The 16,891-nt window shown below is 42.4% G+C and overlaps 1 long non-coding RNA gene across 2 annotated transcripts; it reads right to left on the minus strand.

Annotated features, from left to right (window-relative positions):
- Positions 1 to 3,982: 3,982 nt before the first annotated feature.
- LOC146261687 (uncharacterized) lies at positions 3,983 to 15,140 on the minus strand. Of its 2 annotated transcripts, XR_014724797.1 has the most exons (4): positions 15,080 to 15,140; positions 5,448 to 5,533; positions 5,066 to 5,161; positions 3,983 to 4,113 (listed from the first exon to the last, which is right to left on the minus strand). It is a non-coding gene; the product is annotated as an uncharacterized LOC146261687 (long non-coding RNA). The 2 variants fall into 2 exon arrangements; XR_014724796.1 differs by lacking the exon at positions 15,080 to 15,140 and having other exon boundaries at positions 5,448 to 6,795.
- Positions 15,141 to 16,891: the final 1,751 nt, after the last annotated feature.

Below are 16,891 nucleotides of genomic sequence, written 5' to 3' on the forward strand. Positions count from 1 at the left end.
CGTAGCAGTGGTAGGAGAAGCCATGGGAGGTGATGATTGGTCCAAGTGAGGTGGTGTACAGAGAGAAGAGGAGGGGTCCAAGGACGGAGCCCTGTGGGACACTGGTGGAGAGCTGGTGAGGGTCAGACAGTTTGCCTCCCCAGGAGACCTGGTAGGATCTTCCCGACAGGTAGGATGAGATCCACTGGAGTGCAGTGCCAGTGATGCCCATATCAGAAAGTCTGGAGAGCAGGATCTGGTGGTTAACCGTGTCAAACGCTGCAGAAAGGTCCAGCAGAATGATGACGGATGACCTCGAAGCCGCTCTGGCAGACTGGAGGGCAGCGGTGACTGAAAGGAGGGCAGTCTCTGTGGAGTGGCCGGTCTTGAAGCCCGATTGGTTGGGGTCAAGCAGGTTGTTCTGAGAGAGAAAGTTAGACAGTTCGTAAGATACAGCACGTTCAATTGTTTTAGAAAAGAAGGGTAGCAGTGATACCGGTCTGTAGTTCTGGAGGACAGCAGGGTTAAGGGAGGGTTTTTTGAGTAGAGGGGTAACTCTAGCCTGTTTGAAGGCAGAGGGGAAGGTGCCAGAGGTAAGAGAGGAGTTTAAGACATGGAGCAGAAAAGTTATGATAGAGGGGGAGATGGTTTGAAAGAGAGAGGAGGGGACAGGATCAAGGGGGCAGGAGGTGGGGCGATAAGAGAGAATGAGGTCAGAGAGCTCTGACTCGGACAGGGGAGAGAAAGAGTTTAGACATTTAGTTGGGTCAGTCATGAGTGGTGAGGGGGTAAGAAAGGTGGGTTTAGGGAACCGACTGCTAATGTCAGAGACTTTTTCCTCAAAGAAGGAGGAGAAGTCGTCCGCTGTCAGGGTGGAGGGGGGGGGGGGTGGGGGAGGGGGGTTAAGAAGGGTGGAGAAGGTAGAGAAAAGTTTGTGGGGGTTTGAAGCAGAGTTAATTTTGTTAAGAAAGTAGAGGGATTTAGCACCAGTTATGTGAGAAGAGAAGGATTTAAGGAGAGAGTGTTACTTATCGAGGTCCAGACCGTCTTTGGACTTGTGCCATCTCCTCTCAGCTGCTCGAAGGGTGGACCGCTCTTCACGAATAACATCCGTAAGCCACGGGCAGGAGGGAGAAGATCGCGCAGGCCTGGTTGACAGGGGACAGAGAGAGTCAAGTGATGCAGTTAAAGTGGTTAACAGGGTGTCAGTGGCAGTGTTAGTGGGGTGGGACGAGAACTCGTCAATGGGAGGGAGGGAGGATGTTACAACCGAGGAGAAATGGGAGGGGGATAGGGAGCGGAGGTTGCACCGGAAAGTTACGAGGGGAGGTAGGAGAGGTTGGAGGGAGAGAGACAGAGAATTTGATAAAGAAGTGATCAGAAATGTGCAGTGGGGTTACAGAGGTTAAGTCAGTGATACAGTTACGTGTCAGGATGAGGTCTAGCTGTTTGCCTGCCTTGTGGGTCGCCGGTGTGCTCAGCAGCGTCAAGTCAAAGGAGGTCAGGAGGGACAAGAAGTCGACAGCCTGCGTTCCCTGGAGGTGGATGTTGAAGTCCCCAAGGACTATCAGGGGGGTTCCATCATCTGGGAGGACGCTGAGGAGCATGTCCAGCTCCTCCACAAAGTCAGCAAGCGGTCCTGGTGGGCGATAAAGAACAATTAAGCATGCTTTGATAGGATTAGTTATCATCACATAATGGTGTTTAAATGATTTGGCAGTAAAGGAGAGTGGTGTGGATGTGTATTTAATATGAGGGGAAAGAAGCAAACTTGTCCCACCACCCCGTCCGGTTGAGCGGGGTGAGTGAGTGAAGGAGTGGTTGACGGAGAGAGCAGCTGGAGTTGCAGTGTTCTCTGGGCGGATTCACGTCTCTGTCAGCGCAAGGGCATGAAAAGAAGCATGGGATGCAAACGCCAGGATGAAGTCTGCCTTGTTCACAGCAGACTGGCAGTTCCAGAGCCCTAAAGAAAGAGAGAGGGCAGGTGGAGAAGATCTGGATAGGTAGTGAAGGTTAGAAGTTGACTGTATATACTTTGTGACATATCTACGTCTACGGGTAGTGTAATGAACAGGAATGCTAAAGAAACACATGCTAGCTAAGAATAAGTTCTAGGTAAAATATGATCTAATTATGAATATAAATAGGTTGATACTTATCAGAAGAGGTGATCCTCTTCGTCGGCCTTCCTCGGTGGACTCCGCAGGTAGACTCGTTTGTCTTTGTTCGACTGAGTCTTCGTGCACCGAGGCTGCCAGACGAGGCTGCCTCTGTAGTGCTAACCGCCTTAAATATGCAAGGCGCAGCTGACAATGACCCTAATTATGTAAATAAAGGTCAGGGTCTCACGCGGCGGCAAGTACCCTGAACAGATCTCTAGCTAGCTACTTGACTTCCTTAATTACACGTTTAGCCCCTTAACAGTAAAAGTAAGTAAAAAAAAGTATAATTAAGGAATTTAGCCACTATGTACCCAAAATCAAATTGTATACATTTTACCTTTTCATGTCTCTTTGAAATGTACGCCCGACACAAGGTCTTGTCCAACAGGGTGAAAATTAAAATGTTGTCACACGACTACACCAAATACATCATTGGAAAGGTCTTAATCAGGAGAGTAACACAATGCCAGTCTGAAGGCTCTACTTGGTTCCTGACGTGAAATATGGACATCTGAACTTGGACTTTTAGCCCAAAATTAGGGATTCTAGGTGGCGCTGTTGAGCCCCTGTTGATACTAGGGTTATGATATTGAAAGATTGTGTTTAACTAACCCCAATTATTCACTGTAATAAGCCATGACTATGTACCATAAAGGGAACTCAAAACCATAGCCCTAATTTTTTACCAAAACTGCATGTGTGACTGCAACCCCAATTTGTATTGTACATTTGTGTAAACGTTGTATTTGGACCCATGTTAAATCCTTAACAGTAAAAGTAAAAAAAAAGTATAATTAAGGAATTTAGCCACTATGTACCCAAAATCTAATTGTATGCATTTTACCTTTTCATGTCTCTGTGAAATGTACGCCCGACACAAGGTATTGTCCAACAGGGTGAAAATTAAAATGTTGTCACACAACTACACCAAATACATCATTGGAAAGGTCTTAATCAGGAGAGTAACACAATGCCAGTCTGAAGGCTTTACTTGGTTCCTGACATGAAATATGGACATCTGAACTAGGACTTTTAGCCCAAAATGAGGGATTCTAGGTGGCGCTGTTGAGCCCCTGTTGATACTAGGGTTAGGGTTCGATTGTGGTTAAATATTGTGATTGTGTTGCTGTGCAGCGGAGCGCCTGCAGGTTCCTCCAATTACCACAAAGAAGTTGCACACCAGGGTTGCGACTTCACAGAAGGTTCCATCCGGTCTGTTGGACTGTGGATAGTGTGTAGTAAGCAGTTGATTTCCAGACAGATCCACTAGTGTGTCACACATTGGACCAGTGAAACACCACTCAGATCAAGGTACTCATTTAAAAGCCTTTAAAGAGCTGAGGATAAATACAGAATACGCAGTTACAGACCTTCAAGACCAAAGCTGTTCATGGATCTTCAATTCCCCCATGTGTCACATATAGGAGGAGCATGGGAAAGAAGGATTGTAGTTACCCTTTGCATCTTGGATGCCATGTTACTTCAAAAGAGCTCTGCTCACTGCACCAGTTCGTACTGTAGAAGTTACAATCATGAGAAGGGGGGCTTCAACAGTACTCACTAGCTAGGCTTGTTTCACAATTAGTTTTGTCAGAATAGTCATAGTAGCGTAGGCTACTGTAATGACACATTATACCAGGCGAGGAGTGTGGTGTCTATTCATTTATACTGGAAAAAGTCAATTGCAATGTATAATGCTTATACCTGTGTTGTATTGATGTGTTTTGTCACTGTGGTCTTGCACGCAGTTAAAAAAGATCTTAGAAAGAACCTAGAATATTTGGAACCCCAACTAGGCTGTTAGGAATAGCTTGGTCAGGTTACACACATGTTAAGTTGGATTAAATAAAAGGACATAAATGTAAAAAATTATGCTTTATTAAGATGTGGCTTCTGCAGAGCTGCTGGTGAAGGTCTCCTCTGCTTCTTCATGGCTGTTTGGGAAGCTGACCACCTCCATTTTTATATCATTCTGAAAAACAACACAGTGGGTCAAAGATAAAACGAATCGCGATTCAGTCTTCTAGCAATTCATATCGATTCACACATTTATTTTTTTTGGACACTGTGTTTACTAAACTGCAAGAAAGACAATACATTTCAAGGTTTTGATACATTAGGATTTTTTTCTTCAACACTTAACAGCCTATCACAGTCAAATAGAAACAAGTAACACTAAATGGCGAACTGGAATCAAATATAAGCATATATTGAATCAAATTTGATTACAAATTGAAAAAATTGTGAATTAAAAAAATTCGGAATCAATTTTTAATCGAATCGTGACCCCATGAATCGAATCGTAAGGTACCAAAGGATTCCCAACCCTACTAAATTCGTTAAAAACTAACCTCCCGAGTCAAGCCATAATAACTATTAAAGGAGTTGATGATCCCTCGCAGTGTTGATGCCGTAAACGTTCCCCTGTTTTCACCCAAGGAATTTTAGAGATGTTGCAATGCAATGTCTCCATCATAAACACAAAAGACAGCTAGCTGTATATTAACTATTAATGGCATATTTTAACTTAATTGACAGATTTACTACTGTTGGGGGATGAAAATTGCAAGTTCTCTGGCCACCACTGTGGCTGGCAACCAGTCCTGTAATAGCCTTTCGGGACATTATTTTCTAGAGCTAACAAAAAGGCAATTGTTCCAAAATTATGCAATCACACAAACATCATGGACTGTAATTCATTTGAATGGTCAGCGGTTACAACACTAAAATAATTGTCTATGTAGTTGAACATAACATAATCATATTAAAATGTAAGCCCATAGACTTTTTACCTACCTACTCTGCCTCTCCCCTGGGCTAACTACAAGGACATTTATATGCTCCACACACAGGCCACACATAGGGACAGACTGTAACAGATGCCTTTAAAGGTATATTTAAAAAAGAAAAATAAAGAAAATCACCGTGTTGCCTGACTAGCTGCCCTACAAAGCAGCGTAGGAAGCTAATTTCCACATCAGGATTTATGTAGACCCTGGAATGGCTTATAGTTGGTTCTCCTGGAGAGAAAACATAAGACAATAGTACAATAAGACAAAGCAACAATACAATGCATAGAAAATTACTAGACACAATATAATTGCTTTACATGCACTAAGAACTTTCAAAAAGAAAATTGGGCAAATTTGTGTGTTTGAGATAATCTTTTTTCAAAATGTCTCTAAAGTCTATGTGCAAATGTAATATAGCCACCAGTTTTAAGGAATTACAGTAAGCATTATAAAGTTGTTGCTTTACAGCAGGTATAATGTAAGAACCTTTTATGTATCATGTAGTCATACATACCAAGCGTATTTTTTTGGCTTTTCTAAACACCATCACCAGTTCACTTTTTCGCTGGCATGTCCAAAAACCCTTCAGGCACTCAGCACCTGATGAGATAGTACCCTGTTTTTAGTACTCAACTTATTTAAACAGTATGAATTGATCTTATATCAGAAACCAGTATATGTTACAATATGTGGAAGTGCTTGATGTCACAGAGAAATATTAAAACATCCAAACAATGTTTTTTTTATGTTAAAACTGTTGTATTACCAACAACCAAAGTGGATATGGTGATACTCTCAACTACATGCGTATATGGACTGCAAAGTTATAATTGTTACATTTTGCTCTAAATTGAACTGTCCTGATACTTTCCATATAAAATGAGTTCATTTTACTAAACTACCTGCATGCCTCCATATGGGCTCAATTCCCTTTGTTGGGAAATGGACCCAAGTGGCATTCACTAGAGGGGAATGTCCATATCTGTCCCCACTCTTCCTGCACCATGCAGTTATCTGCTTATAAAAATTAACAGCTGTGAGAGCAACCAAACCCCTTTTTCCATGAACACACCTTTTTCCCATAAACACACATAATTTGTGTTATTTCACATTGTGCCTTATGCCAAACATATGAGAAATGCATTGTATTAACTTCTTTTCAATTGAGCACCACTGTGAGGAGTGAAACCTGCGCTCTTTCTGCGTATCATTCCTGGGACGAAATTTATTTATTTCCTTAGGGACAAAAAAACAATGTAAATAACTATTTTCATTGCAGATATCAAGCTGCTTTCAAACACACTACATACACAGACAATGGACACAGGAAGCATATTTAGCAAAGCTTTGTTTAAATTAAACCCAAAATAGATTTTAAAATTGTTATTGGTGTCTTCATACCATTATCCACCACCAGCCCCAATCTAACCTCTACAAAGGCATCAACCTATCCCAGAGTCACATTTCATCCTGTCCCAGGAAATTCTTGTTGTCTTTCTTTATTGAAATTCATTTAAAAGATTATTATCAAGTAGGGTAGAACAGTGAATTTCGCTTAATGGGGTTGAACAGCCACCATAGCCTATACCTGCTGTCCGAGCTCAAGGCTATCCTGCTGACGCTCATCTGTTGTCAGATGAGCTTCCTCATGGACACTCAGAATAGTTTGCTCCTGAATCTCCTGGACTGAGGGCAAAATATTGAAGCAGCAACAGTAATTATGAAACATTTTTTTAATTAAGTGTGAGTAGAAGACAAGAAATGTCATCAAATGTGACACGCGCATGCAGAAAGGCTGGGACCAGCGCTGGATGCAGAGCAGGAGGATGGGACCAGCGCTGGATGCAGAGCAGGAGGCTGGGACCAGCGCTGGATGCAGAGCAGGGGTTAGTGGTAGGAGGCTGGGACCAGCACTGGATGCAGAGCAGGAGGTTGGGACCAGCGCTAGATTCTGGGCAGGGGTTACTGGCAGGAAACCAGGACCAGCACTGGATGCAGAGCAGGAGGCTGGGACCAGCGCTGGATGCAGAGCAGGAGGCTGGGACCAGCGCTGGATGAAGAGCAGGGGTTAGTGGTAGGAGGCTGGGACCAGCACTGGATGCAGAGCAGGAGGTTGGGACCAGCGCTAGATTCTGGGCAGGGGTTACTGGCAGGAAACCAGGACCAGCACTGGATGCAGAGCAGGAGGCTGGGACCAGCGCTGGATGCAGAGCAGGGGTTAGTCGCAGGAAACCGGGACCAGCGCTGGATGCAGAGCAGGAGGCTGGGACCAGCGCTGGATGCAGAGCAGGGGTTAGTGGTAGGAGGCTGGGACCAGCGCTGGATGCAGAGCATGGGGTAGGGGTAGGAAGCTGGGCCCAGCGCTGGATACAGGGCAAGGGGGTTGGGACTGTAAGGCTGGGTGTCAAACCCGCCCCCACCTCTCATATGCTAAAGTCTGGAGTTTCTGGACGGTCTCAACTTGATGGCTCTCACACCCCATTCAAGATGTGGTCTGATTGGTTGTTCTTGTGTATAAAGGGAATTGTAATGCATTGTTCTTTGGATTCTTCATCTCCTGAGACCTTCTCCTCAGTTCTGCCTTGTCCTACTGTCCTACTCCTTCCTCACCTCTTGCTTTCTCTCTGATTTACAATGATCATGGTAGAGTAGGTAAGATTGAAAACTTTCATATTGTAACATGTTTGCCTTGTAATTGATTTCATTCATTTGCAAAGTTATTAAATGCGTATTTCACTTAACCGTACTTTGACCATTCTTGCTCTGATTTAACCCATAGAGTCAAATACCTGGAATTCTATTGGTATTGGCATTATTTAGTTCATGCTAATACACTGTTCAGTTTCCCATCTTCCTTTAAATCATAGGGGAATTAGTTTTGGTTGTTTGGACAATATTTACCCCCCTACAGTTTTGGTGACCCCGACGACGTGATATGTTTCGAGCAATTCAGTTACAGTTAGGCAAACCGGCGTTTCAAACCATGGTGCGGTGAGTAAGCATTTACAAATGTACATTAATTGTGTTCCACCTGGTTCTGTTGGTAGAAGCCTATTACTGGTTTCTGATATTAGCTCCTGCATGAAATGAACAAAAATTGAATGGGAAACTGAAGTTAACAAATTACTTAACCTATGGGAAGAAGTTAGCGTTAACCGAACGTTATCTCAATTGAGCAAGAAAGACAAGAACGGTCTTTAAATTGATTTTACGCTAGCTGAAATAATTGAACATTGGCGAACTGTAGGAGTCCATAAAAAGAAAGCAGAAAAGAAACAAACATTGAAGATTACTGTACATTTAATTGGCAAATGTCTTCTCAACTCTGTCCTCAAAGCAGCGACACCTTTTAGTGCCACAAGGCAACACACCGCTAATAAAAGCAGTGAAGAGACCAGCCATGCTGGCTCACATTCTACTAATGAGTGTTCAGACACAGAGAGTGGAATTGGTGCGCAAATTCCCAAACCGCGTTCTACAAAGAACCGTCGTGCTCCTGATCCGCCACGCATTGCTGCCATAAAAATGGCGACAGAGGCAAAACCCAAGCCCCAGCAGCCCCATCATATACAGTGTAACTTCTGTAAAAGACAAGGACACACCGAAATGCGATGTTGGGATCTTGGCAGAAATATGCCTATTCCACCCACACGCTTGTTTTATGCTAACAACAAAGTTAGATTTTGTCGTGCTTGTCTAAGAAGTGGTCACACTGAGTCCAAATGTTGGGATCTGGGAAAGGGTAGGCCTCCCCCATTTTTCATGCAGCATAAGCTGAGCCTTTATCAAGACAACCAAATCTTAAACTTTTTAACGTGATTACATGCAATTCCAACTATCTTTTACATTTACTTAATTCAGGTCCAAATTGTGATATTGCTACATTCCTACTGTATTACCCCTGTGTTTAGTCTTTGTTGTAGTTCAAAGATTTGTTCGGGACAGTTTATTTGTTGCTGCTCCAGTTCCTTTAGCTGCATATGCATAGTGCATATGGTTTGTCCATCCATTAGTGCATATGGTTTGTCCATCCATTAGTTCCTATGTTGGTTTGTGTGGATGAGTATTGGGTATTATGGATCAGTATGTACCTTTGTGTGTTTTATAGAGTTGGTGGTAAATGTTCTAGGTTTTAGCTAAACTCACAATGGTTCCTGACCTGTAAATGTAGATTGGTATAACTTGTATTTTATTTTATGATTGCTGTGTAATTTGTGTTTTGTTTATTTTGGACCCAAGAACGCTTTTGTTTTAATTGCCATTTTCATCTGCTAGATGATATGTTTGTGTACCTCTCATCTATCAAAAGGGAGGACTGTTGTTCACCTATTTTTTCCATTTGAGTTTTAGGACACTGTCTCACTAATTTCCATTTGTATCCAATCCGACTCACTCAGACCTCAGACCACTCCAAACTTTACCATTTTCATTGTTAACCAAGTGCTGTGCTCCAATTGTGTTCTGCTGTAACAGGACAAGAACGTAAGTAGCAGGAATATGCTAACCAAGGGCACGTCTGCATGCCAATACAAAGGTTCTTCCAAGTGATCCTCTGAGCAATAGCCATGATCCAAAATTGGTCCTCTGAGCACTAGCCATGATCAAAAAGTGATCCTCTGAGCAATAGCCATGACCATTAGAATCTCAATGCTGACCTGTCTGCAATCAAGTTCCTTTTCCTATGGGTGCAGGATATCACACGATGAACACTGCAGCTTTTGCTGTGCTTTTGTGTCCAAGAGGGAGGATTGTAAGGCTGGGTGTCAAACCCGCCCCCACCTCTCATATGCTAAAGTCTTCTGGACGGTCTCAACTTGATGGCTCTCACACCCCATTCAAGATGTGGTCTGATTGGTTGTTCTTGTGTATAAAGGGAATTGTAATGCATTGTTCTTTGGATTCTTCATCTCCTGAGACCTTCTCCTCAGTTCTGCCTTGTCCTACTGTCCTACTCCTTCCTCACCTCTTGCTTTCTCTCTGATTTACAATGATCATGGTAGAGTAGGTAAGATTGAAAACTTTCATATTGTAACATGTTTGCCTTGTAATTGATTTCATTCATTTGCAAAGTTATTAAATGCGTATTTCACTTAACCGTACTTTGACCATTCTTGCTCTGATTTAACCCATAGAGTCAAATACCTGGAATTCTATTGGTATTGGCATTATTTAGTTCATGCTAATACACTGTTCAGTTTCCCATCTTCCTTTAAATCATAGGGGAATTAGTTTTGGTTGTTTGGACAATATTTACCCCCCTACAGTTTTGGTGACCCCGACGACGTGATATGTTTCGAGCAATTCAGTTACAGTTAGGCAAACCGGCGTTTCAAACCATGGTGCGGTGAGTAAGCATTTACAAATGTACATTAATTGTGTTCCACCTGGTTCTGTTGGTAGAAGCCTATTACTGGTTTCTGATATTAGCTCCTGCATGAAATGAACAAAAATTGAATGGGAAACTGAAGTTAACAAATTACTTAACCTATGGGAAGAAGTTAGCGTTAACCGAACGTTATCTCAATTGAGCAAGAAAGACAAGAACGGTCTTTAAATTGATTTTACGCTAGCTGAAATAATTGAACATTGGCGAACTGTAGGAGTCCATAAAAAGAAAGCAGAAAAGAAACAAACATTGAAGATTACTGTACATTTAATTGGCAAATGTCTTCTCAACTCTGTCCTCAAAGCAGCGACACCTTTTAGTGCCACAAGGCAACACACCGCTAATAAAAGCAGTGAAGAGACCAGCCATGCTGGCTCACATTCTACTAATGAGTGTTCAGACACAGAGAGTGGAATTGGTGCGCAAATTCCCAAACCGCGTTCTACAAAGAACCGTCGTGCTCCTGATCCGCCACGCATTGCTGCCATAAAAATGGCGACAGAGGCAAAACCCAAGCCCCAGCAGCCCCATCATATACAGTGTAACTTCTGTAAAAGACAAGGACACACCGAAATGCGATGTTGGGATCTTGGCAGAAATATGCCTATTCCACCCACACGCTTGTTTTATGCTAACAACAAAGTTAGATTTTGTCGTGCTTGTCTAAGAAGTGGTCACACTGAGTCCAAATGTTGGGATCTGGGAAAGGGTAGGCCTCCCCCATTTTTCATGCAGCATAAGCTGAGCCTTTATCAAGACAACCAAATCTTAAACTTTTTAACGTGATTACATGCAATTCCAACTATCTTTTACATTTACTTAATTCAGGTCCAAATTGTGATATTGCTACATTCCTACTGTATTACCCCTGTGTTTAGTCTTTGTTGTAGTTCAAAGATTTGTTCGGGACAGTTTATTTGTTGCTGCTCCAGTTCCTTTAGCTGCATATGCATAGTGCATATGGTTTGTCCATCCATTAGTGCATATGGTTTGTCCATCCATTAGTTCCTATGTTGGTTTGTGTGGATGAGTATTGGGTATTATGGATCAGTATGTACCTTTGTGTGTTTTATAGAGTTGGTGGTAAATGTTCTAGGTTTTAGCTAAACTCACAATGGTTCCTGACCTGTAAATGTAGATTGGTATAACTTGTATTTTATTTTATGATTGCTGTGTAATTTGTGTTTTGTTTATTTTGGACCCAAGAACGCTTTTGTTTTAATTGCCATTTTCATCTGCTAGATGATATGTTTGTGTACCTCTCATCTATCAAAAGGGAGGACTGTTGTTCACCTATTTTTTCCATTTGAGTTTTAGGACACTGTCTCACTAATTTCCATTTGTATCCAATCCGACTCACTCAGACCTCAGACCACTCCAAACTTTACCATTTTCATTGTTAACCAAGTGCTGTGCTCCAATTGTGTTCTGCTGTAACAGGACAAGAACGTAAGTAGCAGGAATATGCTAACCAAGGGCACGTCTGCATGCCAATACAAAGGTTCTTCCAAGTGATCCTCTGAGCAATAGCCATGATCCAAAATTGGTCCTCTGAGCACTAGCCATGATCAAAAAGTGATCCTCTGAGCAATAGCCATGACCATTAGAATCTCAATGCTGACCTGTCTGCAATCAAGTTCCTTTTCCTATGGGTGCAGGATATCACACGATGAACACTGCAGCTTTTGCTGTGCTTTTGTGTCCAAGAGGGAGGATTGTAAGGCTGGGTGTCAAACCCGCCCCCACCTCTCATATGCTAAAGTCTTCTGGATGGTCTCAACTTGATGGCTCTCACACCCCATTCAAGATGTGGTCTGATTGGTTGTTCTTGTGTATAAAGGGAATTGTAATGCATTGTTCTTTGGATTCTTCATCTCCTGAGACCTTCTCCTCAGTTCTGCCTTGTCCTACTGTCCTACTCCTTCCTCACCTCTTGCTTTCTCTCTGATTTACAATGATCATGGTAGAGTAGGTAAGATTGAAAACTTTCATATTGTAACATGTTTGCCTTGTAATTGATTTCATTCATTTGCAAAGTTATTAAATGCGTATTTCACTTAACCGTACTTTGACCATTCTTGCTCTGATTTAACCCATAGAGTCAAATACCTGGAATTCTATTGGTATTGGCATTATTTAGTTCATGCTAATACACTGTTCAGTTTCCCATCTTCCTTTAAATCATAGGGGAATTAGTTTTGGTTGTTTGGACAATATTTACCCCCCTACAGGACCACCGCTGGATGCAAAGCAGGGGGTAGGAAGCTGGGACCAGCACTGGATGTAGAGCAGGAGGGTGGGACCAGTGCTGGATGTAGAGCGGGGGTAGGGCTGGGAGGCTGGACCAGCGCTGGATACAGAGCAGGGGGTAGGGGTAGGAGGCTAGGACCAGCGCTGGATACAGAGCAGGAGGCTGGGCCCAGCGCTGGATGCAGAGCAGGAGGTAGGGCTAGGAGGCTGAACCAGTGCTGGATACCGAGCAGGGGGTAGGGGTAGGAGGCTGGGACCGGCCCTGGATACAGAGCAGGAGGCTGGGCCCAGCGCTGGATGCAGAGCTGGATGGGTACTGCTTGGTAGGCAGAAAGCACATTCAGGGTACCAGGGGTTGTGGACCTGAAAGGAAGGCTGATAAATAGCTGTTCTGCTTTGAGATTTGAGGATGGTCTGGTCGTAATAGACACTGATAAACATTGGATATGTCTAAGCATGTAATACAGATAGATGTTCCTACATGTATCTGAATGCAAAAAAGTGATTAACACATCAACCCAATAACTAACAACATTAGCTAGCATCAAGGAGAACTCTGACGGCCTTATCAGTCATTAATTAAAAACTTGCAAACAAATTACTTTGCAAACAACTTCTGACTTCAAAAGCGACCAAATTCTAGTAATAAAATACACACATTTTGACAAAGGTTGCTACTCAAAGTACCTGTTTTGTTTAATGCCTGCTCCTGCATTTCAGAAATATTTCGATTTGCTCGGTTGTATATTTCTGAATGCCATGGAAACGCTCAAACCAATAAAAATCGATTTAAAGAGCTGAAGTTACACAAACTCTCTTCATATGGGAACGTCATTTCCTGATAAAGAACCGAAGTTACACGAACTCTCTTCATTCGAGTACGTCATTTCCTGATTTTCTATCCGGTGGTGTCCCAAGAACCGGGACAACGTTATACCTCTCTGTAGTACCATAAACAATTTCACCTTGGTATGTCTATATATGATTGAATTCAATTGAATTGCTCCACAGTGCGCGCGCTCCAAATTTTCACAGACTCATCCTGCCCCTTGACACTAGGCTGACCACCCATAGACATAATAAAGAGTAGACGCCGCATTGGCTGCCTGCTGGGCACGAGAAATGCGGCCGCCATCTTGGAAAGGTCAAATTCCCAGTTGCGTAGCAGCAGACTAAACAAGATGCCGCAACACTGTGCAGCATATTCATGCTCTAATCGGCGAACCATCTTAAATAGGGCTCAGGGGATTACTTTTCACAAGTAATATTTACCATTACAGTACTATTTGTGGCATTTTGTAAATAGAATCTTACCAACGTTGAGAAATTTTGAGCAAGAATCTTTGATATTACTGTACTGAAATTGTAGCTAGCAAGCTAGCCTATGTTTACTGTACTGCACCGGCCGGTGTATACCCGGCTATGAACTGAGACTTGATATGTCATATTCCATAACACTGACTTAGATGACACAACTGACACAAGAATGCTATTGTAGAAATAAAACAGATATTACTGGAAAACATTGGCCAGCGAATTTTACACAAGTGGCACCTACTGTAGGCATCAGGGCAGTCGCTGTAGTACTACTATTAGTAGGCTACTTGTACTTCTTCCACAATCCACCGAATTGGCCAAACAAGGCACGTAACTTTAGCTTATAGTTTATATAATCTAGCAAGTTCATGTTATTTTTCCAAATTTCACAGAAAGCTACTAAATCAAGGCTAAACAGTGCTATTACTGTCATAGCTGCCTATCAAAAACGGCCAAGCCGGACACGTAATTCTTTGCTCAAATAACTCACGTCACTCCCACAAACAAATTCTTCGTCTGGACATAAGTTAGTAAGTATATGTATTTAAGTGGCCGACCAGGAAACAAATGCAACAGTTGAGAAAGGGATTAAAGGTGACTGGCATTTGGCCACTTCTAACAGATAAGATGTGGTCAACCAACCTGCTTTTCCCTTACGAGAAAGATGCTGAAATCACACCCAAGGTACATGATTTGGTTTAGTACTTAAATAATTGAGATAATTATCCAATCTTTTTTTAAAGACCCCTTCTTGATTACCTACTCTCCAGTTTGTATTCCCATGTATGAGTTGGCTACGTCTTCATTATCATTCTCTGTCTTTCCAGATGATTCTTGCACACATCACCCAGACGTTGATGACGAAGATGTCTCTGTCGAGGTTGTCACTCGGGTCATGGCTTAATTCCGGACTTTTATTGAACCCTAACCCTTACTTCCATCCTTCCTGCCTCTAACCCTCCTTCAATGGCTTTTTGTTTATAAAGTGTGTAAATATAAAGAAGAGTATAGAACAAGTGTCTCACAGGTCTGTCTTTTCAACAGCCTCTTCAGAGCTTCTGAGGAATCTGCTGCGGTTCTGGTTCTTTGGTCCCATGTTTCTTCTGTCATGGCTAACTCCACTGCATAACAGCTAGTTGAAAGATCTCACATGTGTATGTGTGTGCTTTGGAGTTCTACTCTGTTAGGCTTACCAAATGGCATGTTGTAAAGATAAGCTTGGTGTTGGCTGAGTTCATTTGGTAAGGTTCCCCCATTCTGTAGGCAAGGAATGCTGAACACATTATCACTTTATACAGAATAAAAGGTTACATCTAATTTCTCTTAACAGTTTCAAGCTCACTAAGTTTTGCTATTAATAGTTTATTAGATACACACACAAATTGTACATAAGCCATCCTCGCTATTACGGTCCCCTTCGTCTCAAGGCTGGAGAGCCTAACATTAAGCGGATATAACACTATTCAGGTGCGTGGAGCACTAATCGGGAGGAGACGGAACTTAAAGATGTACTTCAATGCAAACACAAAAGCTTATATAAATTATAATAATTGGCACACATCTTCAGCGGCCAAAACTAAGCTTCAGCAGAGGTGGCAACTGGATCTATTGATATTTTTAGATGATCCATCTCCAGTTCATCCAGACAATTCTCAAGGACTGGTACATGGACACCAGGCCTCTGGTCAGCATTATTGTCATTGGACTCCCAGTCAATCTCTGGTATGTGCAACTCCTATAGAAACATAATTTAAGATGTTAACATTTGGATTTGCATCCGACTGTAAAGTCATGCATAATCATGACAGGATGGCCCACTTTATTAACTGACATTAAGAGGTTTAAGTGGAGGATCGATTTGTTCATCTTATTAAGTTATTGTATAATGTCAAACAGACTCATTCAATACCATACTGTCGTAAGAAGCACGTGGTTACTGTACTTTCAAGACAAATGGATGCAAGCTACTGTAGAGAGCCTTGAATTAACAGTACAGCTAGCCTAGCGGGATTAAGAGGCACTTTTAGTTGTTCGGCCACTTAAATATATATACTTACTAACTTCAGTCCAGACATGTGCAGAGCATTAAAAAGAGAACAAAGAAAAAGTCTAAATGTACATTAGGAAAACATTTTCTGATGATTGAATGTGCCTAGCTTGCTAGCTGATGACACTCAAGACAAATCTTAATTATTAGCCTTTTTTAAATACAAACTTCCACCAAACTAGTTTTAAAGCTAGATAGACTCCTGATCGTGACTCGATCCTAGCTACCTACACACCATATCCGGCACAGACATTTTCAGGTTGGTTAATTGGTCTAGCGTTAGCTTGCTAGTGCCACTTCAATGATGTTTGCTTGGTGACGCATAAGCGGAGCTAAAGTTATTTATTCACAGATAACTAGTGTTACTAATAATATTGTATTTTACCTGGCAATATAAGGCTACTTATGACCCCTAGGCCTACTACTAAACTTAAAAATATACTTACCGAAAGCTCTCGAGGTGTCTGCCTTGCATCCCAAGTGCAGCCACGACGAGTCTAAGGAACCACTTGAACCACCCAGCAATGTCATGTTGCCTTAAAAATCACTGGACCACTATACCGCCAGCTGGTGGTATGGAGGCTTTACAGCTACCGAGGCACATATCGTCGCACATGAACACGCACACGAGTTGTGGATTTGTATCACGGCAGAAGTGTAGCAAAAGTCACGTGTAAAAAACACAGCCAATTGAGAGGCCAGCCTTTGTGATTACATATTTGGACAAGGTTTTACACATACACAAATCTGAGAGCACATTTGTGGATCCTTGTACGCATTTGTGGATAGTACACATTTGTGGATAGTACACATTTGTGGATCTTGCTGTGCATTCGTGAATCGTGCTGTGCATTCGTGGATCGTGCTGTGCATTCGTGAATCGTGCTGTGCATTTGTGGATCTGCTGTGCATTTGTGAAACTTGCTGTGCATTCGTGGATCGTGCTGTGCATTTGTAA

This window comes from Hypomesus nipponensis, chromosome 12, assembly GCF_054491055.1.
Source record: "Hypomesus nipponensis isolate SF chromosome 12, ASM5449105v1, whole genome shotgun sequence".
Classification (NCBI taxonomy): Eukaryota; Metazoa; Chordata; class Actinopteri; order Osmeriformes; family Osmeridae; genus Hypomesus; species Hypomesus nipponensis.